At 39.6% G+C, this 27,559-nt stretch overlaps 1 protein-coding gene and 1 pseudogene across 5 annotated transcripts in view; both read right to left on the bottom strand.

Annotated features, from left to right (window-relative positions):
* Positions 1–27,559, bottom strand: part of LOC103285352 (cyclic AMP-dependent transcription factor ATF-7) — a 106,975-nt gene that overhangs the window by 45,894 nt on the left and 33,522 nt on the right. The window lies entirely within an intron of this gene.
* Positions 1,686–2,236, bottom strand: LOC129149788 (phosphatidylinositol N-acetylglucosaminyltransferase subunit P-like; annotated as a pseudogene).

Below are 27,559 nucleotides of genomic sequence, written 5' to 3'. Positions count from 1 at the left end.
GCGTCCCACACATCCCCCACTGCAGATCGAGCCCGAAATCCTGGCATGCACTCTGACTGGGAATCGAACCATGACCTCTTAGTTCATAGGTCGACATTCAAACACTGAGCCATACCGGCCGGGCACCATTGTAACAATTTTTAAGTGTACAGGTCAGTGGTATTAAATACATTTACATTGTTGTGTGACCATCACCACCATCCATCCCCATAACAATGTTCATCTTGTAAAACTAAAACTCTACAGCCATTAAACAATAACCCCCAACCCCCTGGCAGCCACCATACTTTTTTTATTTTTAATTGATTTTTTAGAGGGAGGAAGGGAAGGGGGTGGGGCATTGGCGTTGGGAAAGGTAGACAGAGAGAAAAACATTGATTTGTTGTTCCATTTATTTATGTATTCATTGGTTGATTCTTGCATGTGCCTTGACCAGGATCAAACCCGCAACTTTGGCGTATCAGGACAATGCTCTAACCAACTTAGCCAAGGCCTATATTTTCTGTCTTAATAATTCTGACTACTCTAAGTACCTCAAACATTTGAAATCATACTGTATTTGTCTTTTGTGACTTATTTCACTTGGCGTGTCTTCAAGGGTCCTCCTGTTGAAGAATATAGCAGAATTTCCAATCTTTTTATTTTCATTTTTTTAATCCTCACCCAAGGATATTTTTCCATTGATTTTTAGAGAGAGTGGAAGAGAGAGGGAAAGGCAGAGAGAAATATCGATGTGAGAGAAACACATTAATTGGTTGCCTCCTACACGAGCCCCAACAGGACCCGGGTCAGGGAGAAGCCTGTAACCGAGGTACGTGTCCTTGACCAGAATTGAACCCGGGACCCTTTAGTCCACAGGCTGACGCTCTATCCACTGAGCCAAACCGGCTAGGGTAGAATTTCCAACCCTTTTAAAGTATGAACACTATCCCTTGTATGTATTTACAACATTTTATTTATTTATTAGTCGATGGACACCCATGTTTTAGATATTGTCAATAACGCTGCTATAAATATGGGTGTACAAATATCTCTTGAGACCCTTCTTTCAATACTTTTAGTTCCATATAATACTAGTATATACTCAGAAGTGAAATTGCTGGATCATATGGTAATTCTATTTTTAATTTTTTGAGAAGCTGCCATACTGTTTTCCACATTGGTTGTACCATTTTATACTACCACCAACAGCATGCAAAGGTTCCAATTTCTCTACATCCTCGCTAACCTTCTTTTCTTTTCTTTTTAAAAAAATATTTGATAAATATTCTATCCATTAGTAACTAATATCTGAGAACTTTTATCATATTTTTAAAAAAATATATTTTATTGATTTTTTTTACAGAGAGGAAGTGAGAGAGATAGAGAGTTAGAAACATCGAAGAGAGAGAAACATCGATCAGCTGCCTCCTGCACACCCCCTACTGGGGATGTGCCCGCAACCAAGGTACATGCCCTTGACCGGAATCGAGCCTGGGACCCTTCAGTCTGCAGGCCAACGCTCTATCCACTGAGCCAAACCGATTTCGGCAACTTTTATCATATTAATGGAGCTTAATCTAAGAGAAGTTCAACATACATTTTTCAAAATATTTCAATACTGGGTATTAATAAGAGATATAATTATGGTCAAAATTATTATGCCATAACGTGTAATAAATGTTTGATAGTAGTACATATACAATTCAGTTTTTGGTGTAAGGTCCTTTGGCAGTCAGAAAGAACATCTGATTTACTTCGCCAATAGAAATACCTTTTAATGCTGGGATGGCCTCTCCCTGGTATTTCTTTTGCTGCTGATTTTTAGCATAGTTATCTGTGACTGTATGAATGGAGTTGAGTGGCGAGGTGCTCATCATGTTTACTCCAAATAAGAGGACATACCCGATTACTATAGTACTGAGGAGGTAGACAGGCAATGCAACTGCCCAATACTTTTGAGGCCAATAGGTCAAGCTTAAGGTGTTCAGCCAAAACTCAGGAACAAAAACCCACACGAGATACAGGATGAAGCCAAATTGGGAGCTTATGAAAAGAACAAAAGCCATAAATAGCTCTTTCTGGCAACGGCAACGGTGAATTTTCCAACATTTTCCCTGAGGCTTTGAGACAATGAGGTCAAGGTGGTCCTCGACCTTGATTCCTTTAAGCGCCCACTTGGGCCCCTTTCAACAGCTCAGCAAAGAGTCGAGGGGCGACAGCGCCCCCTGTCCAGGCGCAAGCGCACTGCCTATTTTTTTTTTTAATAAATCTTTATTGTTCAGATTATTACAATTGTTTCTCCTTTTTTCCCCCCATATCTCCCCACCACCCGGTTCCCACCCGCCCTCTGCCCTTACCTCCCCCCCCCCGCTGTCCTTATCCATAGGTGTATGATTTTTGTCCAGTCTCTTCCCATACCCCCCACACAGACACCCCTTTCCCCCAGAGAATTATCAATCCACTCCCATTCTATGCCTCTGATTCTATTATGTTCACCAGTTTATTCTGTTCCTCAGATTTTTAATTCACTTGATTTTTAGGATCACTTGTTGATAGATATGTATTTGTTGTTCATAATTTTTATCTTTACTTTTTTCTTCTTTTTCCTCTTTTTAAAGAATACCTTTCAGCATTTCATATAATACTGGTTTGGTGTTGATGAACTCCTTTAGCTTTTTCTTATCTGTGAAGTTCTTTATCTGCCCTTCAATTCTGAATAACTTTGCTGGGTAGAGTAGTCTTGGTTGTAGGTTCTTGCTATTCATCATTTTGAATATTTCTTGCCATTCCCGTCTGGCTGGCATAGTTTCTGTTGAGAAATCAGCTGACAGTCGTATGGGTGCTCCCTTGTAGGTAACTAACTGTTTTTCTCTTGCTGCTTGTAAGATTCTTTGTCTTTTGCCCTTGGCATTTTAATTATGATGTGTCTTGGTGTGGTCCTCTTTGGATTCCTCTTGTTTGGGGTTCTGTGTGCTTCCTGAACCTGTAAGTCTATTTCTTTTACCAGGTGGGGGAAGTTTTCTGTCATTATTTCTTCAAATAGGTTTTCAGTATCTTGCTCTCTCTCTTCTTCTGGCACCCCAAAAATTAGGATATTGGTACGCTTAAAGCCATCCAGAGGCTACTTACGCTATCCTTACACTTTTGGATTCTTCTTTCTTTCCGCCTCTCTGGTTGGGTGTTTTTTTCTTCCTCATATTCCAGATCTTTGGTTTGACTCTTTGGGTACGGTGGTCTACAGTTGAGTGTCTGTATATTCTTTATTTCAGACAGTGTATGCATAATTTCTGAGTGGTCCTTTTCCATTTTTTTGGTATTCTCATTCAGGTCCTTGAAGGTCTCTTCAAGTTTCTCAGCAGTTTTTAGAAGATTCTTGAGTAACCTTATAAATGTGGTTCTGAACACTGTGTCGTCCATTAGTTTGCTTTCCTCCATCTCTCCTACTCGTGACATACTTTGGTGTCTCCGCATTTTGGCTGCCTCCCTGTGTTGATGGAGTGGCTTTGTGTGGTCAGTGACCTATAGGGGCCGGAAGCTCAGCTTCCCCAATCACTCTAGGTGGTCGCTCTTGGTACACCCCTTTGTGGGCTGAGTGGAAAGTCTTGGTGTAGTTAAAAGCCTTAATTGCTGTTGGTACACTGGGAGGAATTGACCTCCAGGCCAATTGGCTGTGAGGACCTGCTGTGTCTATAATGGAAGAATTGCTGTGCTGGAGACACAGTAGGACTTTGGTGCTCACTGAGTCTGCCTCTTGAATGTGTCCCTTATGAGAGTGGTTGAAATCTGGTGTCGTCCACACTGACCACTAGATACCCTAGTGTCTGGATCTCCAATGGGGTGCAGGTCTGAGGCCTCCCAGCAGGAGCTACAGCAAGAGCTACAGTTTTCTCCTCTTTGCTTGGATGGTTTTGGAGCAGTCTGACTGGAGCTGCAGTTAATTTGGTTGAGCTGCCACAGAACAGGCCATTTATATGTAAAAGCCTCTGTGTGGAGCCTGGGCCGGTTTGTAGAATGTGTGGGGCGGGGTCTCAGGGCATCACTAGGCTGGGGTGTGGCCAATGGCCATGGCTGCCTTCAGCCGTCTCTGCCTTTCCGCGTTTCCAAGTCCCCGTGTCCCGCGCTCCAGCGCAGCAAACCCTGATTGCTGGGTGCACCTCTGCAGAAAAGTCACTCTCACTCTCCGACCGATGGCCGAGAGTCCAGCTTCTCCCCATAGGCGTCTGGGTCCCCCGCGTGTCCCCAGAAACTGGAGTTCAGAGTGATCGGGAGTTTGTCTCCCTTCGGTTTGAAGAAAAGCCGCGCACCCAGTCGCCCGCCACCAGCCCGCTTCGCGCCTCCGTACCTCAGCTCTCCAGCTTTTGCGCTCCCTTCTCTTCTTAGTTGTAAATCTACCACTCAGCCAGCTTTCCCGTGGTTTTGGGTGGTAGACATTTTATTTTTTAGTTGTATTTTTGAAATTGTTGTGCGAGGCGGCAGTGTAGTTGTTTAACTTTGCCGCCATCTTGGTTCCTCCCCTATTTTCTTTTCTTAATAGTAGTCATCATAATGGGTGTAAAGTGTATTTTGTATTTTGATGTGCATTTCCCTAATGATTAGTGATGTTGAGCATCTTTTCATGTACTTATTGGACATCTGTACATTTTCTTTGGGGAAATGTATACTTTGCCAATTTTTGAATCAGGTTGTTTTTTTGTTGTTGAGTTTTAAAAGTTCTCCATATGTTCTGGATGCTAGTCCCTTATCAGATATAGATTTCCAAATATTTTTTCTCATTCTCTGGGCTGCCTTTTTACTTGTCTTTTAATGCACAAAATTTTAAAATTTTAATGAAGTTCAATTGGTCTACTTTTTCTTTTCTTACCTGCACCTTTGGTGTCATATTCAAGAAATCACTGCCAAATCCAATGTCATGAAGCTTTGTCCTATGTTTTCTTGTAAGAGTTTTATTGTTTTAGGTCTTACATTTATATTCTTGATTCATTTTGAATTAATTTTTATATATGGTGTTAGAGAGGAGTCCAACTTCACTCTTTTGCATGTGGAAATCCAGTTTTTCCATTTGTTGAAAAAACTGTCCTTTCTCCATTCAAAGTGATGAATAGCAAGGACCTACAACCAAGATTACTCTACGCAGCAAAGCTATTATTTAGAATTGAAGGTCAGATAAAGGACTTCACAGACAAGAAAAAAATAGAGGAGTTCATCACCACCAAACTAGTATTACATGAAATGTTGAAGGGTATTCTTTAAGAAGAGGAAGAGGAAGAAGGAGGAGGAGGAGGAGGAAGAGGTTGAGAAGGAGGAAGAAGAAGAGGAGAATATGAACAATAAAATGGAAATAAATATATATCAATTGAATCTACAAATCAAAATAAATGAACAAGAAATCTAATGAACAAAATATACTGATGAATAAAATAGAATCAGAGGCATGGAAACATGGCACAGACTGATGACTCTGAGAGGGAAGGGGGGAGGGGAAGCGGGAAGAGATTAACCACATCTACACTAATAAAAGAGAAGTATGCAAATTGACTGTACCTCCACGACGACATCAGCCAATCAGGAGAGGGTATACAAATTAATCCAACAAAGATGGCGGGTTAATTTGCATACACAGGCACGGAGCAGCCGGGCGGGCAGGGATGCCTGCTATGAAGGGGAGGGCGGGGGGTGGAGGGAGCTACAGGAGCGGCACTCCGGCCAGCTGGGAGCAAAGACTTGCAAAGGGTCCCGGGCAGCCAGGAGCAAAGCCAGGGGAAGGAAGGCCTATTTTGCACAAATCTTCATGCAATGAGCCTCTAGTATCTTATATGCATATATGCCTTACCTATGGAAACAGACAATAGGGTGGTGAAGGCCTGGGGTGGGGTGAGAACTGGATAGGGGGGTGCTGGGGGGAAGAAAGGGGGACATCTGTAATACTTCAACAACAAAGACTTAGTATTAAAAATAATAAAAAATGCTATCATTAAAAATATAAAAATAAAATCTATTAAGACTTAATTTGTGGCCTAGAATATGATGTACTCTGGAAAATGTCCCCTGTGCACTTGAAAAGAATGTGTATGCTATTGTTGTTGGTCAGAGTGTTCTATATATGTCTGTCAGATCAAGTTGGTTTATTGTGTTAAGTCTTCTATTTCCTTATTTTCTGTCTGGTCTTTCTATCCATTATTGTGAATGAAGTATTGAATTCTTCAACTATTAATGTTTATTTCTCCCTTCAATTCTGTCAGTTTCTGTATTTTGACAGTTTATCATTAGGTATGTAAATGTGTATAATTGTTATAGCCTTTAGCTGTATTGAAACTTTTATTAATATACTAGAGGCCCAGCGCACAAAAATTCGTGCACTGCAGGGGTCCCCTCAGCCCGGCCTGCCCCCTCTTACAGTCCGGGAGCCCTCAGGGGATGTCCTACTGACGGCTTAGGCCCACTCCCCGCAGTCTGGCCTCCCTCTGCGGGAGGCGACCGGGCCATCATGGAAAGGCGCCGCCCCCATCACCCCGCTGCCGCCACCACTGCCGGCCACCGGCCCTTGTCAGCCCTCGCAGCTGCCATGGCTTTGTCTGGAAGGATGTCTGGAAGACGTCTGGTCTATCTGGTCTAATTAGCATATTACCCTTTTATTAGTATAGATAATGTCCTCCTTATCTCTTATAACTTATTTTGATCAAAGACTTATTTATTCTGCTGTTAGTATAGCTACCACTGCTCTCTTTTGGTAACCATTTGCATGGGACATCTTTGGCATCTGTTCACTTTCCACTGAGCCAAACCGGTTAGGGCTGGCATCTGTTCACTTTCAACCTGTTTGTGTCTTTGGATCTCAAGTGAGTCTCTTAGAGACAGCATATAGTTAGATAATGTTTTTATCCATTTCACCAATCTCTGTCTTTTGATGGAAGAGTTTAATCCATTTGCTTTTTAAGTAATTACTAATAAGGAGGAACTATTGTCATTGTGCTTTGTCTTCTATATGACCTATAGCTTTTTTGTCCCTCATTACGGTCTTCCTTTTTAGTTGATTTTTATTTATGTATTTATATATTTTTAAAAATATATTTTATTAATTTTTTACAGAGAGGAAGGGAGAGAGAGAGAGAGTTAGAAACATCGATCAGCTGCCTCCTGCACACTCCCCACTGGGTATGTGCCCAACACGCCCTTGGACTGGAATCGAACCTGGGACCCTTGAGTCCGCAGGCCGACGCTCTATCCACTGAGCCAAACCAGCCAGGGCTTAGTTGATTTTTAAATGAAATGCTTAAATTTCTTTCTCATTTCCTTTTGTGTATATTCTATAGTTACTTTCTTTGTGATTACCATGGGGATTACATTTAACAACCTAAAGTTATAATACTCTAATTTGAATTTATACCAGTTTAACTTCAATAAATGCAAACACGGTGCTCCTTTACAGTTCTCAACGCATCCCTTTTGGTTGCTGATGTCACAAAATTACATCTTTATACACTGTAGGCCCCAAAACATAAACTAATAATTCTTTTAAATACATTAGGCTCTTAAATTATGAAGAAAAGAAGATTTGGAGTTACAAATTAAAGTTACAGTAATATTAGCCCTAGCTGGTTTTGTTCAGTGGTTAGAGTGTTGGCCTGCAGACTGAAGGGTCACGGGTTCGATTCTGGTCAAGGGCACACAACCTCAGTTGCAGGTTCGATCGCTAGCACTGGTCAGAGTGTATGTGGGAGGCAACCAACTGATGTGTCTCTCTCACATCACTGTTTCTCTCTCTGTCTCTCCCCTCCCTTCCACTCTCTCTAAAAATAAAATCAATGGAAAAAAATATCCTTGGGTGAGGATTAACAGAAAAGAAAAAGAAGAAATAAAGTTACAGTAATATTAGCTTATGCATTAATAATTTTTTTCTTTAAAAGTATTAGTCTTTTGCCCTAGCCAGTTTAACTTAGTGGATAGAGTGTCGGCCTGTGGACCAAAGGGTCCCGGGTTCGATTCTGGTCAAGGGCAAGTACCTTGGTTGCCGGCTCCTTCCAAGGCCCTGTCAGGGTGTGTGCAGGAGGCAACCAATCAATGTGTTTCGCTCACACTGATGTTTCTCTCTGTCTTTCCCTCTCTCTTCCACTCTCTCTAAAAGATCAATGGGAAAATATCCTCAGGTGAGGATTAACAACAACAAAAAAGTATTAGTCTTTTAAATCCTGTAAAAAGCAGAAAGTGCAGTTACAAACCATTATTACAATAATTCTAGCTTTATACTTTCCCATATACTTACCTTCCTTGAGATTTTGACTTCTCCCTACAGCTCTGAGTTTACTTTCTAGTATCCTTTCATTTTACTTTTCAGGACTCCCTCGAGCATTTCTTGCAGGGCAGGTCTAGCAGTCACAAACTCTCTCAGCCTTTGTGTACCTAGGAATGTCTTAATTACTCCCTCACGTTTGAAGGGCAGTTTTGCTGGATAGAGGATTCTTTTTAAAATATATATATTTTTAATTTATTTGAGAGGAAGGGAGAGGGAGAAAGAGATAGAAACATCAATGATGAGAGAGGATCATTGATCGGCTGCCTCCTGCATGCCCCACACCGGGGATTGAGCCCACAACCCAGGCATGTGCTCTGACCAGAAATCGAACTGTGACCTCCTGGTTCATAGGTCGATGAATGCTCAACTACTGAGCCATGCCGGTCAAGCTGGGTAGAGGATTTTTTCTTTTAGGACTTTGCATATATTGGCCCTCTGTCTTCTGGCCTCCAAAGATTTTTATTTTCTGTTTCTTGCTCTCAATTATTTCCATTCTCCTATCTTCAAATTCACTGATTCTCTCTTCTTCCCTGCTCAAATCTGCTCTGAATCTTTCTAGTGAATTATTCATTTTAGTTATTGTACTTTTCAGCTTCAGGATTTCTTTTTGGTTTCTTTTTAGGTTTTCTATTTCCCTGATATTTCTGTTTTGTTCACACATTGTTTTCTTGACTTTCTGCACATCTTCCCTTAGTTCTTTGAGCATCTTTAAGGCAGTTGTTTTAAAGTCTTTGTCTAATAGATCTGCCATCAGGTCTTTTGCATAACAGTTTGTTTGTTTTTTCCTTTGAATGGGTCAGACTTTGCTCTTTCTTTATATGCCTTGTGATTTTTTGTTGAACACAGGACATTTGACTCTAACAAAGTTGTAACCCTGAAAATCAGATTCTACCCCTTCCCCAGGGTTTGCTGGTTTTTGTAATTGTTTTTGTGTTTTTTCATTGCTTAGGGTAACCTGTGTGCCAAGGTTCGGCCTGATGTGTACATTCAATGTCTTCTAAGGTCTTTACTGAGCCTTTCCCTAGGCATGCACAGTCACTTTCTAATTTTCCTCACATAAGCAATTGTTTTTGAATATCCTAGTCTTTAATGTCTGGCTTCTGAAAGGAGAAATAGTTAAAAATAAAGGGGAAAGGTGCTTTAAATGCCCTAGAAGTCACATCAGCCAGAGGGGCTTATAACAATGCAGGGAGGTGCCACAAAATGGCTAACAACCTCTTTGTCTATACCTCTGTGATCAGAAGCAACAATCAGCAATCAGAGCACAGATCTCCGATATTTAGAGGAAAGGCAAAAATGACCCCATCCTCCAAGCTGCTCCAGGAACATATACACAACGGCCTGACTGGGAATGGGGATGTATAACCTCTCCTGAAATCGACTAAAATTAACCACAATTTTCCTCTAATTCTTACCCTGAAAGTTGCAAGCCTTCAACAGACTCCAGAGTGCCACAACAGTTATACCTGACAGATCCTGCCAGTGCAATTATTGTCTGGATGGGAAGACAGATTCCTTGTACCTCCTATTATACCATCTTCCCAAAATCCATTCATTTCTTTTTAATAATATTCTCTTGTGGCTTTTTTCAGTAAGGCCATAAACTAAATTCTGTGTCCAATTACTTTGAAACTAGAAATCTGTATGGCTTGGCTTATCAGGCCTCTCTGGTCCTGAAAAGACTGTTGTCTTACTTGCTAGATTGCTTGGGGGAAGGACAGAGAAAGGGAAGAGGCAATAGGTTTGATGAAGGCACCATTGGTTTCTTAACCCACTCTCATTCCCAACTCTTCTCCCTTGTTTGTCTTCTACTATAAAGGCAAAAAAACAAAAACAAAGAAAAAACAAAACCAGATACTCGTTTCCCAGCCTCCCACACAGCTAAGATGAAATCTGTCACAAAGTCCAGGTCAATGAGACACAGAAATCCAATGGTAGTAGAAGACTGTAACTCTGGAAAAGCTTTTGTTTCCTTATAAAAGAGAAAGATAGAGCGCTAGCCTAGTATCTCAGTTGATTAGAGCTACTCAGTTGTCCAGATACACCAAGGTTGCAGTTTTGTTCCCTGGTCAGAGCACATAATTAATCAACCAATGAATGCATAAATAAGTGAAACAACAAATTGATGTTTCTCTTTCACTCTCTCCCCACTCTAAAAAAACCCAATCAACTAAAAATAATTTATTTTTTTTTTAAAGAAAAGGGAAAGGTAGCCCTAGCCATAGCTAGTTTTGCTCAGTGGATAGAACATCGGCCTGCAGACTGAAGGGTCCCAGGTTCGATTCCGGTCAAGTGCACATGCCGGGGTTGCGGGCTCAATCCCCAGTGGGGGGCATGCAGGAGGCAGCCAATCAATGATTCTCTCTCATCATTGCTGTTTCTATCTCTTTCTCCCTCTTCCTTCCTCTCTGAAATCAATAAAAATATATTTAAAAAAAGAAAAGGGAAAGGTAGAAAAGGAAAGTCCCTGTGCTACTCCTCTTTTCTTCCTCACCCTCTAATTGTGAGGTGACAAACTTGAGACTAAAAGGTAAAAGCTAAAAGTGGGAAGCAGAGAGGTAGAAAGAATCTAGGTCCTCTTACTTAATTGCTCTAAAAGTCCTAATTCTAGACTTCTTTTGTTATAGGGGTTCACAAAATTTAAAGCTACTGTTAGGTACTTGCAGCTGCAACCATTCCTAACCAATAAATGATGATTTTCAAGATTTATAGATTTTTCCTCTTTTTCTATTTAAGGAACTTGGAAACTGAAATATGCAAGGAAGTATCTCATTCTATATGTTCATGAGTATTTATCAATTGTACCCTAATGCAGACTTCCATTTTCACTTTCACATAGTATACCAAATAAATTACTCTATCTCATCATTTCCTATTGCCCCAGGGTATCTTAAAAACAATGGTTACATACTATTTGGGGGGAGAGGGGGTTGGGAAGGCCAAAATGGTAAGAGAGAGGCAACTTATGATGTTGCTCTTGAAACTGAGGCAGTTAAAGATCACTCTTGACTAAGGTTTGGAGTTTTAGTTTGAGCCACATCTTCTTTTAGTTCTGGCTGCTCCCCTCCCTCAATACATAATGGCTGGCTCTTTATTAAACTCTAGGCCACTCTTGGGAACTATGCTTAAGAATTAACATCAATATTCATTATCTTTCCTTGGATGGCAGCTACTTTCTTGGATGGATTAAATGCTCAACAAACTTTAAAGGACCAGTGCCTTGGAGCACAGAGATTCCAATAGCAATTCAGTAGAGCTTGGTTCTGTGTCAGTTACATAGCTAATTGCTTTTGCTCTAACGGTAGATTTTTTAGTATTCTGCTTTCCAGATGTAGCCACTTAGTGGAGGTACCATTAAAGTTCCCAAAGGAATAACTTTAGTTTTTAACAAAGCAAGGAATGCTTCTTTTTGGGTCAAAGTGATTATCACTCAGTAAAAGTTCCAACATTACCCATTTACATTTTTCAATATCATCTCTCTTCTCAAACTGTTATTAGTTTATTAGAATATTATGAGGTATAGAGCTTTCGAAAAACACATCGAACACGTTTATCTTCTAATTTGCTACACAGTAATAAGCGAAGCCATCCCTGGACCTCACATATGGATTGGGAAGGCCAAAGATACAGTGTGAACAACGTGGACCTTAACCATTAGATTTAGGCAAATCTACTACACTGTTTTTCTCAATTGGGCTGCTAAAAATTTCATTATGGAAAAAGAACTCTCTAATCTAGGGTGGGGGACGTCCAGCCCGCAGGCCGCAATCATTGGTCTGGCCCTGCCAAGGCATTAGGGGTGAATTAAATGTTTGACCAAATATAGCAGGCTAATTTTTAGGTTGATAATTTTGTATGGCCTGCAAATGATATTATAAATATCTAAATGGCCCTTGGCAGAAAAATGGTTCCCCATTCCTGCTCTAAACATTTCTTGATAATACAGGAGATTCTGAATGCTTACAATGAGCTGAGCAGAGGATATACAAGTCACAGTTTAGAGCCTACAATGACTTTAAGGGCTTATACAATTTAGTGCTGTAATGGTTAAGCCAAAATAAAAAATGCAGCTGGAGAGGCTGGAGGGAGGGAAGAAGAGAAAAAAAGAGAGGGAGGGAGGAAAAAAAAAAGATATATTCCTCAGTCTCCAAACTCATTCACTCACTCACTCACAAATAATTCCAAACTGCAGCAATATGTTTTTGTTTTAAACAAGTTATCTAAGCTTAAGTGTCCAGAGCCTTAGCAAGAGGTTATAGTGTGGTAAAGAAATAGACAAAGACTCAAATGGTTTGGCAGGTCTCTTGAATAAACCAGAAGCTTGTAGGTAGGGTAGGATGTACTGAATTTGGCTTGCCACCTTAATTTTTCCCCAGTTTATTTTTATTTATTTATTTTATTGTTTAAAGTATTACATATGTCTCATTTTTCCCCAATTGACACCCCCCTCCCGTTTTTTTTTACCTAATGTAGTATTTCCCTCATGTGAAAAACGGAAGTAGTAACTACAAGGAGCTAGCTAATTTTCCCCCATGTCAGAGACTTCAGTGGTAAAATGGCATAATTTCTAGGGGCCAGGGATAAAAATTAGTAAAGATTATTAAATATCTTTATTTTAATGACTACTTAATTTTAATGTGCATAGGTGTTTGATTCAGACTAAACATAGTTTACATCTCTATACTTTCATTATGTACTGTAATCTGGGCAATTTGCCTAAACTCACAAAGCTTCTGTTTATTCATCAAATTGTAAGAAGAAAGGTATTCTCTTCATATGATCATTAGCAACAATCAATTCAATTATAAGTCTCAAACACTTAGCTCTGTGCATTTCACACACTAAATGCTAAATTTAAAAAAAATGGACATGTTCCTAAATCTTATATTAACAGAGTATATATTAGTATGAAATGCAGAAGGAAAAACTGAAAATGATAGACTCATGAAAGAAAAAGTCAGGCCAACTTAGCGGTGACTACAATAAAACAAGAAGGCAGGTACATAGTGCAATACAACACCCTTTGACCAACATGTTCATGTTTCCCTTATCCACAGCCACTGGTAATGTTGATTCTGTTCTCCGGTTCTATGAGTTTGGCTATTTTAGAGTTTATGTGTAAGTGAGATCATACATTATTTATCTATCTCTGTCTGCCATATTTCATTTAGCATAATGCCCTCAAGATACATGCATGTTGTTGCAAATGGAAGGATTTCCTTTCTTTATTATGGCTGAATAATATTCCATTGTGCTCAGACATCTCTCAGAGCAATATTCTTGCCTATATGTCTCCTAGGGCAAAGGAAATAAATGAAAAAACAAGCAAATGGGACTACATCAAACTAAAAAGCCTCTGCACAGCAAAACAAACCATCAACAAAATGGAAAGGGAACCCACTGTATGGGAGAACATGTTTACCAATGATACATCTAACAAGGGCTCAATTTCCAAAATACACAAAGAACCTATACAACTCAACACCAATAAGACAAACAACCAATTAAAAATGTGCAAAGGACCCAAACAGACACTTCTCCAAAGAGGACATACAAATGGCCATTAGACACGTGAAAAAATGTTCAATATCACTAATCATCAGAGAGATGCAAGTCAATACCACAATGAACTATCACCTCACACCTGCCAGGATGTATACCATCAATAAATAAATAAACAAAAAAATGCTGGTGAGGATGTGGAGAAAAGGGAACTGCACTGTTGATGGGAATACAGACTGGTGCAGCCACTGTGGAAACAGTATAAAGTTTCCTCAAAAAATTAAAAATAGAATTGCCTTTGGACCCAGCAACCCAACTTCTGGGAATATGCCCTAATAATTCCAAAACATCAATCAGAAAGAATATATGCAACCTTATGTTCATAGCAGCTTTATTTATAATAGCCAAGATATGGAAACAGCCCAAGTAGATGAGTGGATAAAAAAGCAGTGGTACATTTACACAATGGAATACTACTCAATCATTAAAAAGAAGGATATCTTATCTTTTGCAACAGCATGAATGGACCTGGAGAGTATAATGCTAAGTGAAATAAGCCAGTCCGAGAAAGGCAAGTATCATGTGATCTCACTTATATGTGGAATTTAATGCACAAAATAAACTGACAAACAAAACAGAAACAGAGGCATGGATATATTGTCACCTTAATTTAATGCAGAAAAAAAATCCTTACCATTACTTGACATATTTTGCTTATTGATTATCTTTGTGTCTAACTTGCAAGGTTTTGAAATAAAACCAGGCAAATAGGAAACTCCTTAAATTTTGAATGTTTGCTTTATAGTCATAAGAGATATTTTTTAGAATATTGGCCACTGTATAGAAGGACGACAGGCAGGCAGGGGAAAAGAATGGAATCTATGCTGCGTAGCAGTAATGCTTATCCACATGCTTCTTTACTGTCATACTAGTAGTGATCCAATACTAAAGCAATACATCAGTTTCCCTAGAAACTGCCCCTGCTAACCAATCCAGCCTCATCTCCTGCTGCTCTCCATCACAATTTGTGCTCCATCAACAGCAAGCTACCGACAATTTCTCTGAATGTACCATGCTGTTTCTTTCTTTCATGTCTGACATTCTCTTATGTGTGGAATGTTTTCCACCTTCTCTGTCTGGCAAATTTCTCTTTATCTTTCAAAACCAGTTAAAACAAAATTTCCTCCATGAAACTTTCCCTGATGTCTACCAGACCTCTCAGTACTTGAAAATACTGTACTTATATTATTACATTTATCATATTATAATTTAATTGCAGTTATGTGTCTGACTCCCATACAAGACAGGGAATAACTTTGATGTTTTATATGTCTTTTTATCACTAGTATCAAGTATGATGTCTAGTACATTATAGATATTCAAGTTTTTAAAAATTAATTGAACTCACAAAGGCTAATAGAGGTCTGACTGAATTGAGAAAATTATTCATGAGCTAGTTTCTGGAAACCAGCCCCCAGACTTATTCAAAATTGGAGATATCTGGCAAAATACACAAAGGGAAAAAAATACCATTTTATTATTTCAATAGACTCATATTCAATTTGTGATTGTGGTCTAAAATGATAACAAATTGTTCTTATTATATACAATCTCCCACCCTATTATATCAGAATGCAGACAAACCAGGAGGTACTAATGGGATCTTATTAACCTTCATATCACATTACAACAGCCCCATCTGTTAGTTTGGGAAAGGAGTAAGGATAAACATAAAAGCCGTTAAGCAGTCTAATGGGTATCAGGGAAGAACTAAGACTCTGGTAACTCTTAGTCTTCACTTCTTGGTAACAACTCACTACAGCAAGTTGTAGATTTCAACCACAGTGTGGCAGGCTGATAATGGCTACTATATTAGTTGCTACAGCTTCCCTGACAAAGTACCACAAATCTGGTGCCTTAAACACAACAGAAATTTATTGTCTCACAACTCTGGAGGCTAGAAGTCTAAAATCAAGGCGTCAGCAGGGCTAGTTTCTTCGGAAGGATGTATTCTATGCTTCTCTCCTAGTTTCTTGTGGTTTGCTGGTAATCTTTGATGTCCTTTGGCTATGGCAGAATCAACTCCAATCTTTATATGGTTCAGTTTCCTCTTTTTATAAGGATACTAGTTATACTGGATAGGGGCCCACCTTACTCCAGTATGACCTCATATTAACTAATTAGAGCTACAATGATCTTATTTCCAAATGAGGTCACATTCTGAGGTATAGGCCTCTACCTAGTAAATTAATTGAATCAATAAACAACTTCCAAAACAGAAAGCACCAGGCGCAAATGGGTTTGTTAATTCTACCAAACATTTAAGGAAAAAATTATATCTATTCTCTACAATCTCTTCCAAAGGATTAGAAGCAGAGGGAATACTTTCTTACTTATTACTCTGTGAGGCCAGCACTACCTTAATACCAAAACCAGAGAAAGGCATTACAAAAAAAGAAAACTACAGACCAACATCTTCCATGTAAATAGATGTGAAAATCCTCAAAAAAATATTAGTAAATAAAATCCAACAATGTATAAAAAGAATTATACACCACAACCAAATGAGATTTATCCCAGGTAAGCAAGGCTGATTCAACATTTGAAAATTAATTAATGTAATCCATTACATCAACAGGCTAAAGAAGAAAAATCACATCACCATATCAACAGATGCAAAAAGAGCATTTAACAAAATCCTACACCCACTCACGATAAAAACTCTCAGCAAACTAAGACTACAGGAGAATTTCCTCAACTTGATAAAGAACATCTACAAAAAACCTACAGCTAACATCATACTTAATAATGAGAAACTTGAAGCTTCCCTACTAAGAGCAAGAACAAGGCAAGGATGATTCATTCCCCCTCTCACTATTCCCTTTCAACATCATACTGGATGTCCTAGCTAGTAGAGTAAGACAAAAAAGGAAATAAAAAATATACAACTTGGGAAGGAAGAAATAAAACTTTTTTCACAGATGACATGATTGTCTGTGTAGAAAATCCAGAAGAAATGAAAAAACAAAAAAAACCCCAAACACCCAAAAAATACTCCTGGAATTAATAAGCAATTATAGCAAAATTGCAGAGTACAAGGTTAATATACAAAAGTCGATTGTTTTCTTGTATACCAGCAATGAACAAGTGGAATATGAAATTAAAAATAATGTCATTTATATTAGCACCTCCCAAAATGAAATACTTAGGTATAAATCTAACAAAATATGTATAAGACCTATACAAAGAAAATTACAAAACTCTAATGAACAAAATCAAAGAACTAAATATATATTTATTGTCAAGATATTAATTCTTCCCTACCTTGATCTATAGATTCAATGCAATCCCTATAAAAAACCTAGCAAGTAATATTGTGGGTGTCAACAAACTGACCCTAAACTTTATGTGGAAAGATAAAAGACACAGAATGTCCAACAAAATATTGAAGGAGAATAATGCTGATAGACTGACACTATCCAACTTCAAGACATAAAGCTATAGTAATCAAGACAAGATAGTATTACTGAAACAACAGACAAAAATATCAATGGAACAGAAAAGAGAGCCTAGAAATATACCCACATAATTATTTTTAATAAAGAAGGAAAGGCAATACAAAGGAGCAAACATGATCTTTTCAACAAACAGTGCTGGGACAATTGGACATCCACATGCAAAATATTAAATATAGACATTGACCTTACACCCTTCACAAAAATTAATCCTAAATGAGTCATAGACATACATTTAAAATACAAAACTATAAACTAAAAGATAACACAGGAGAAAACCTAGATAATCTTGGGTTTGGCAGTGACGTTTTAGAAAAAAATACCAAAGGCATTTACTCCACAAAAGCAATAATTGATACGCTAAAGTTCATTAAAGTTAGAAACTTCTCTGTGAAAGACAATGTGAAGAGAATGAGAAGGCAAGTCACATGCCAAGAGAAAATATTTGCAAAAGATAAATCTGATAAAGGAATGTTATCCCAAATATACAAAGAATTCTTAAAACTCAACAATAAGAAAAAAAAATTTTTTTTTAAATGGGCCAAAGATTTTGACAGACCTCACCAAAGAAGATATACAGATGGCAGCTAAGCATATGAAAAGATGCTCCACATCGTATGTCCTCAGGAAACTGTAAATTAAAACAAAAACGACATAACCACTACACACCTATTCAAATGGCTAAAATCCAGATCCCTGACAACACTAAATGCTTGTGAGGGTGTGATGCAATAGAAACTTTTATTAGGAACCCAAGATGGCGGCATAGGTAAACACCTGAATTTGCTGCCTTGCACAACCATTTCAAAACTACAACTAAAAGACAAAACGGGTATCATCCAGAACCGCGGGAAGGCTGGTTGAGTGAAAATTATACAACTAGAAGGAAAGAGAAAAGCACACTGAGACTCGGAGGAGGAGCAGAAGTGCAGAAGTACGGAGGCGCACGCGCGAGGAAAGGACTGGCAACTGAGTACGCTGTTGTCTTTATCTTTTTCTTTTTTAAAAAAATATATTTTATTGATTTTAGAGAGGAAGGGAGGAGAGAGAGAGAGATAGAAACATCAATGATAAAAGAGAATCATTGATCAGCTGCCTCCTGCATGCCCCCTACTGGGGATCGAGCCCGCAACCCAGGCATGTGCCCTTGGCTGGAATCGAACCTGGGACCCTTCAGTCCGCAGGCCAATGCTCTATCCATTGAGCCAAACCAGCTAGGGTGCTGTTGTCTTTTTCAATTGGGAGGGAGACACAAGCTCCCAACTGCTCTGAACTCCAGTTCTGGGCGGGACTCTGGGGACCCAGACTCATACGGGGAGAAACTGGACTGTCTGGCAACGGGCAGAACTCAAGGGCGGCTTTCTCTCAGAGGTGCCTGCAGCGATCATTGTTCCTGCACGGTGCCGCGGGACACAGACACACAGACACACAGGACCTCTTCCAGGCAGGGCTGACTGTCAGCCACTGCTGTTTGCTCTACCCTGGTGATTCCCTGAGACCCCACCCCACCCAATTTGTGCACAGAGACTTCTGCATATGAATGGCCTGGCCCTTTGCAATCTGAAACCTAATGTACTGCAGCTGGATCAAAGAGCCCAGAGCCTTCAAAAGAAGAACCAAGACTCGACAGCAGCTTGCATTGCTTCACAGATGGGCCTCATCTGGGCACCTCCAAACCCCAAACAAAGAGAAGGAATCTGCAGATCTCTCTGTAGCTCCTGCTGGGTGGCCTCTCTCCTTGGAGATCCAAGAGCTAAAGTACCCAGTGGTCAGAGAGAGACCATCCAGACTACAACTCTTCAGATCCATAAGACACACACTCAGGGGGCAGACTCAGTGAGTGCCAAAGCCCCACTGAAGCAAGTCTTGCCCCATAAGGGTGTCTCCAGCACAGAAATTCTCCCATCATAGACACAACTGATCCTCACAGCCAACTGGCCTGGAGGTCAATTCCTCCCAGTAATACCAACAACAATTAAGGCTTAACTACAACAAGACTGTGCACACAGCCCACAAAGGGGTGCATCAAGAGTGTCCACCTCAGGTAATTAGAGAGGCTGAGCCACCGGGCCCTATAGGACACCTAGCACACAAAGCCACTCTATCAACACAGGGAAGCAGCCAAAATGCGGAGACAAAGAAATAGGACACAAATGAAAGAAATGGAGGAAAGCAAACTACTGGATATAGAGTTCAAAACCATGGTTATAAGGTAATTCAAGAATCTTCTAGAAACCTCCGAGAAATTTAGTGAGACCCTTGAGGATATGAAAAAGGACCAACTAGAAATTAAGCATACACTGACTAAAATAAAAAATAATATACAGAGATCCAACAAGAGACTAGAGGATCCCAAGAATCAAGTCAAAGATTTGAAATACGAAGAAGCAAAAAACATCCAACTGGGCCCTAACCCATTTGGCTCAGTGGGTAGAGCGTCGGCCTGCGGACTGAAGGGTCCCAGGTTTGATTCCGGTCAAGGGCATGTACCTTGGTGGCGGGCACAACCCCAGTAGGAGGTATGCAGGAGGCAGCTGATCGATGTTTCTCTCTCAGCAGTGTTTCTAACTCTCTATCCCTCTCCCTTCCTCCCTGTAAAAAATCAATAAAATATATTAAAACAAACAAACAAACAAAAAAACACCCAACTGGAAAAGCAAAAAGAATCCAAAAATATGAAGATAGTGTAAGGAGCCTCTGGGACAACTTCAAGCATACCAACATCCGAATTATGGGGGTGCTGGAAGAAGAGAGAAAGCAAGATATTGAAAACTTATTTGAAGAAATAATGACCGAAAACTTCCTCTACCTGGTAAAAGAAATAGACTTACAAGTCCAGGAAGCGCACAGAACCCCAAACAAAAGGAATCCAAAGAGGACCACACCAAGGCACATCATAATTAAAATGCCAAGGGCAAAAGACAAAGAGAGAATTTTAACCCTTTGCACTCGCTTGCTTTTTTCTCAAGCTGTTACCGATGCTAACTGTGTCGAGTCACACTCGACATCCGAGTGCAAAAGGTTAAAAGCAGCAAGAGAAAAACAGTTAGTTACCTACAGGGGAGTACCCATACGACTGTCAGCTGATTTCTCAACAGAAACTATGCAGGCCAGAAGAAAGTGGCAAGAAATATTCAAAGTGATGAATAGCAAGAACCTACAACCAAGATTACTCTACCCAGCAAAGCTATCATTTAGAATTGAAGGTCAGATAAAGAGCTTCACAGATAAGAAAAAACTAAAGGAATTCATCACTGCCAAACCAGTATTATATGAAATGCTGAAGGGTATTCTTTAAGAAAAGGAAGAAGAAGAAAAAGGTAAAGACAAAAACTATGAACAACAAAGTGACAACAAATACATATCTATCAACAAGTGAATCTAAAAATCAAGTGAATAAAAAGTCTGATGAACAGAATAAACTGGTGAATATAATAGAATCAGGGGCATAGAAAGGGAGTGGACTGACAATTCTCGGGGGAAAGGGGTGTGGGATGTGTGGGAAAAGACTTGAAAAAAATCGTACACTTATGGATGAGGACAGTTGGGGGTGGGTAAGGGCAGAGGATGGGGTGGGAACCAGGTGGAGGGGAGCTATGGGGGGAAAAAAGAGGAACAACTGTAATAATCTGAACAATAAAGATTTATTAATAAAAAAGAAACTTTTATTAATTGCTGGTGGGAATGGAAAATGGTATAGTCACTTCGGTAGACAGCTTGTCGGTTTCTTATCAGAGTAAACATACTCTTACCATACAATATAGCAATTGTTCTCTTTGGTATTTATCCAAGGAGTTGAAAACTATGTCCACACAAAAACCTGAACATGGATATTTACAGCAGCTTTGTTTATAATTGCCAAAACTTGGAAGAAAACAAGATATCCTTCAGTAGGTGAATGGATAAACTGTGGTACATCCAGACAATGAAATAGTATTCAGTGCTAAGAAAAAAAGAAGAAAAAGAAAAAAAGAGGTATCAAGCCATGAAAAGACACAGAAGAACCCTAAATACATAATACTAAGTGAAAGTTGCCAATCTGAAAAGACTACTTACTATATCACCCCAACTATATGGCTTTCTGAAAAAGGTAAAACTATGGAGATAGTAAAACAATCAATAGATTACCTGAGGTGGGGGGAGGGACGGGGGAGGGTGAACAGGTGGAGCACAGAGGATTTTGAGGGCAGTTAAAATACTTTGTATGATAACATAATAATAGATACATATCATTATACATTTGTCCAAACCCATCAAATGTACAACACCAAGAGCAAACCCTAAGGTAAACTATGGACTTTGGGTGATTGTGATGTATCTATAAGTAAGTGTAGGTTCATTGGTTGTAACAAATATACCACTCTGGTGGGGGATGTTGATAATGGGGGAGGCTATGTTATGAGTAGGGGAAAGGGATGTACTAGTATATATGGGAATCTGTACTTTCCCCTCAATTTTGCTGTGAATCTAAAATAGCTCTAAAAAATACTCTTAAAAAATTGAAAACCACTAAGTAAATAGCTTATTGCATGTTTATGCTCATTGAGTGCTCAGAAAAAAAGTCTGAAAAATTAAGCCTGAAGTAGAGTACTCACTGCTTATTAATCTAATGTTAAGACAGAAAAGCACAGCATAGCAGCAAGTCCAGCTTCCAAGCAAGAATTGTCTCTTTGACAGACTCCAATCCAATTATGCCCCAGCCGCTGATTTTTCTATCACCATTTCCCCTTTGTTTCAAGACAGCATCCATGACCTTCTGTTCATGCGGTAAGGAAGAAATTGCTTCCCAGAAAGGCTTAGCCCACTGCATTTTACTAGATAAAGAAAAAACAAAAAGCCATTCGACTCTGACAAGCTGATTACTGTCTGTGGAGGAGCAAAATGCCTCCCATAGGACTAGGGAATAGCCAACAAGGTACAATATGTTCGAACCTTTAACCACTGCTCTACCAAGAGATGCTAAATATGTGCACACTCCTCTCTCTCTCTCTCTGAGAAGTTCCATGTGAATGACTGAAAGTAAAAGCCTCATAAGGCCCGATCTGGCTGTAGTTTCAAATGCATATAAAGTACAAGAATGCTGAAATAAAGTCTCCCCTTTCCACTTTTGCAATTACCTATACGTAAAACTTAGAAGAAAAGAAAAGGAAAGGCTTAAGAGGGAATAGCTAAATTAAAAAAAATCTAATATAGTGCCTTATAAACACATATTTAGAACCTAGGCCCTTGAACATTTTAGAGTAACCACTTTTATTGTCCCCTCCCAATTCAGCCTAAGTGGACTATAGTCTCTTCCTTAATCCTAAGAACTACCTTGGAACTGAACTAAAATGTCTGAAGTTAAAAACACAATACAGTGAAAAAAATGAATGCACACAGATTACCACTGTGTAAAAAAACGATGCTCAGAGAAGTGACAGATGTCTAATACTATCTGCCCATTCTGGTATTATACAGATAACTCCACCTAAACACAACTGAGATCTTTAAAACTATCTCAGCAACTCTTTTCACTTGATTCAAATATAACTGATGCCTGTTAAAGATTTTTTTGTTTGTGGGGGGAAGGTCATCAAGCTTGATAATAGAGACACAACAAGGAGGTAACTGAGGCTTAGCATTAAAACATAGATCTTTAGCCCTAGCCGGTTTGGCTCAGTGGATAGAGCATTGGCCTGTGGACTGAAGGGTTCCAGGTTCAATTCCGGTCAAGGGCATATATGCCTGGGTTGTGGGCTCGATCCCCAGTGGGCGGCATGCAGGAGGCAGCCGATCAATGATTCTCTCTCATCATTGATGTTTCTATCTCTCTCTCTCTCGCCCTTCCTCTCTGAAACCAATAAAAATATATTTTAAAAAACAAACAAACAAACAAACATAGACCTTTAAAAAAAATCATCCAGCCCTAGCCGGTTTGGCTCAGTGGATAGAGAGTTGGCCTGTGGACCAAAGGGTCCTGGGTTCAATTCCAGTCAAGGGCATGTACCTTGGTTGCAGACTCCTCCCCAACCCGGGCCCTGGCCAGGGCTTGTGCAAAAGGCAACCAATCGATGTGTTTCTCTCACATTGATGTTTTTCTCTGTCTTTCCCTTTCTCTTCCACTCTCCCTAAACATCAATGGAAAAATATCCTGGGGTGAGGATTAACCAAAAAAATAAAAAATAAATAAATCATCCATCCTGTTGAGCTGTCACTGTCTGTCCCAATAACCTCATAGGAGCCAAGTTTGTAGTCTATGTTTGATAGGTTGTTGCCTTGAATCCCTTTTGCCTTTGCATTTATAGTTTTACAGGAACTCTTGTCAGGGGACACACATACACACACACACACACACACACACACACACACACACACAAGTATATGCATACATATAACTAACTGGCCTGTCCGAAGCATCCAGTAAAATAAACAAATGAGATCTCTGGACACCTATAGTCATTATTTTCGTAGTTGTGACCTTGCCCAAAAGAGCATTCTTAGCTCTGAAGCCAAGAATTTGACTTTACCATCAGAGGTAGAAAAGATAAGGTAGTCAGATATTTCCTGCAGTTGAATGCAGAATTAGTTTCACATAGTCCACAGTTATACAATGAATCATCAGAATCAAGAAGGAATATATATATATATATATTTTTAAGCAACTTTCCAGTAAAAGATAAAGACATTCAAACAAAACATACAAAGAATTCCTTTACTATAAATATCAACTATGAGACTCCAATCTCTTTTGGTCCTTTATGTGTACTTCAACATATTTTTTTTTTTACTTCAACATATTTTTATCACAAGTTATTTCACATAAATATTTTCATGTATCTATTTAGTCATAAACGTTCACTTCCAATAATAAATTATATGTCCACTGCATTAGCACACCACAGTTTGAAAGGAAAGAGCAGATATATGGCAGTGCTATAAAGTCAAAGGAGGAGAGGATGTGAAATGTGAGTGGAGAATAATTATATTATTCAACAAGTAAGATCCTTCATGCATCTATCACATGTCAAGAACATCAGAGAATAAACAAGCTAGCAATCACTGGGTAAAACATACATCTCATCACACTGTTAAAGTACTTCAAATCATACCCTAATTCCACCTTAGTCATATTTTCTCTTGTTACCAATTAGTATAGCAGCCACTATAACAAAAGCTGCACTACTACATGGCACTACACAAAGCAAGATAACCAGAACCCATTCTTTGCATTTGGGAACTTATAGGCATAAAACTAAGATGGAGAAGAAGGGAATATGAATCAGGAAGTGATTCATCTAGAACTCACAAAGATGACTCCACAATGCTTCTTTGGGCCTATTAGTGGAGGATGCTGAGACTCTGATTTTTAGGTTCCAGTTTTCTACATTTCTGGTTGGCCAAAAATTACTTTTCTTGCCCTGGCTGATGTGGTTCAGTGGTTAGAGTATCAGCCTGCAAATCGAAGGGTCCCAGGTTCTATTCCCAGTCAAGGGCATGTACCTGGGTTGCAGGTTCGATCTCCAGTCCAGGTCCCGGGTGCATGTGGGAGGCAAACTATTGATGTGTCTCTCTCACCTCTCTCTCTCTCTCTCTCTCTCTCTCTCTCTCTCTCTCTCTCTCTCTCTCTCTTCCCTCCCTCCCTTCCACTCTCTAAAAATCAATGGGTGAGGATTAAAAAGAATTCGTTTTCTTTCCCATCTTAAAATCATGTCCCTGCTGCAAAACAATAGTTTATCTCACAGAGAGCTACATTTCAGTGCCATTTTCAGGCAGATAAAAAACAACAACATTATAGATTAAGGCCTCTGCAGGGAGGTCTTTTAAGAATTCTTATCTTTTTGTACAGGCAGAGCTCAGCAGTCAATCCAGCTCTCTCTGGTATGGCATTCAGGCCTAGATCAGCAGCAAACCATAGGTAGACCTTCCTTAACTAACTGCATTTGTCCCATTTACAAAAAAACCACTACTTACCCATATTTTTCTATACTAGATATACATATTTACATGTATATGGAAAATAAGAAAGCAGTTGAAACTAGTCTATCTGGGTTTGCACTGCAGTTGCATCACAAAATATTGTGTGACCTTGTACAAGTTATTTAACCTGAGCCTCTTTTCTCATCTGTAAAATGGGGTAATATTTTATCCTCCCTCAAGGAATTTCTAGGATTAAATAATACCAGTAAAGCACTTTTCCACAGTTCAGAATGAGAGCTCAGTTAGCTTCTGTTATTGTTAATGTTGTTATTGTTATCACATTGATAAAGTTAAACAATTTTCTTTGTAATTTGTTCTTTCCCATACCCCCCATATGATCCCTGGGTGGAATATAATTTTCCTGCACTTTATATAAACACAACATTTCCTCTAAGTTGTATGTGTATGTATGTATACATGAGCTGTTGGTTTGCACTAATTATGTTAATCTTGAACATCATGGTATAGAGCTTTCCTAGGCCAATGTTCATCTTACCTCAGAGTCAGTTAGATTCAATATATAAGAAAATTAAATTAGTATTAAGGCCAAGACTGGAAAATTCTCATATGTAGCCAAATCTAGTAGATAAAGAGTCAATATCTCTATGAAAAGAGACCATACCCAATACCAGGTAGTTTGAATTCTAAGTAGACAGGAAACTTGAATCCTAAAACTAGAGAAATCAGGTCACTCTCATTTCCCCATATTTTATCAATCTAAATTTTCCAGAGCAAGAAAAGGAGAAAATGTCTCTCTTTCTGTCCAAAGAGAATTAAATTGCTTCTAGTGTATACTGGGGCTCTTAAGCTCTTAAGATTTATACTTCTCACCAAGCTTATAGTAGAAGGAAGTTGAGATAGCCCAAAACATTCTCATAAGTTGCCATGTCTCTTTTGCTTTGGGGCCATTCCACCTAAATCAGTTCTCATCTATTATCTCCTAACCCCAAATAAAAACTTTATGTAGCCAATATTACATCTGTGGTTAAACTAATTTGTACTAAAGAGTGAATTATAGCTCCCATACTTAAAAAAATTTTTTTAAATTGATTTTAGAGAAAGAGGAAGAAAAAGGGGGAGAGAGAGAAACATTGATCAGCTGCCTCCTGCACAGCCCCCACTGGGAATCAATCCCACAACCTGGGAATGTGCCGTGACCAGAAATCGAACCAGTAACCTTCTGGTGCACAGGACAATGCCCAGCCAACTGAGCCATACTAGCGAGGGCTAAATAACATTAATTTACATGAATTTTTATTTAGTGTATAAGTACAAGGGTTTATTCAACAACAAAGATTTATAAAAAAATAAAAATCTATATATATACAGAGCCAGGGTCCCTAACGACCAAGGCTCAACCTAACACCAGAAGTCAGTGCTGGGTTGCTGTGGCGACCCAGCACTGACTGCAGCCGGTGCCCCGCAGCGACCCAGCACTGACTGCCAAGGGGGCTGCAGATCAGGCCCAGAGAGAGGCCTGCAAAGAGAGAGGCAGGGTCTGATCCCCAGCCTCTGTGACAGCTGTTGATCAGCCCTTGCCTCTCTCTTTCTCTCCCAGCTTCAACAGCAGCCTCGCCTCTGTTTCTCTCCCGGCCTCCTCCGGGGGGCTGCTGATCAGCCCCGCCTCTTTGATCAGGCCCAGAGATAGGCCCGGAGACACTGACTGACATAGAAACCGACCAATCAGAACCAAATCTGGGTGAAGTGCCAGGAGCCAATGGCTGCCTAGGAGGCTGAGCTTTTGATGCTAACTGGCATAGAAACCGAACAATCAGAACCAAATTTGGGTGAAGTGCAAGTTGCCAATGGCTGCCTAGGAGGTGGAGCTTTTGACACAGACTGGCATAGAAACCGACCAATCAGAACCTAATCTGGGTGAAGTGTGAGGAGCCAATGGCTGCCTAGGAGGCGGAGCTTTTGATGCTGACTGGCATAGAAACCAACCAATCAGAACCTAATCTGGGTGAATTGCGAAGGCAGAACCTAAGGTGGGGGCTGAGGAGGGGTTTTAAGGGCAACAGCTGTTTGGTATAAGGTGTAAGAAAGATGTTCAATTTTTTCATGACCAGTTTGGTAGTATAGTGCATATGGCTGGCTATCAGTCCAGATATAGAGATTATGTGTTTTTGTCTGCCAAGAGCATCTCCTCCTGCTAAAAAAGGCTCCCCCCTCCCCCCCATTTAAGCAATCCTATCCTATATAATCTATCTACACTACTAAAAGGGTAATATGCTAATTAGACTGGGTTGTCCGGACCTCTTCCGGACGTCCGACTTCCTTTCAGACAAAGCCATGGTGATGGGGGCTGAGGCAG

Source organism: Eptesicus fuscus, chromosome 7, assembly GCF_027574615.1.
Source record: "Eptesicus fuscus isolate TK198812 chromosome 7, DD_ASM_mEF_20220401, whole genome shotgun sequence".
Taxonomy (NCBI): Eukaryota; Metazoa; Chordata; class Mammalia; order Chiroptera; family Vespertilionidae; genus Eptesicus; species Eptesicus fuscus.
This window is presented reverse-complemented; position numbering and strand designations above follow the sequence as displayed.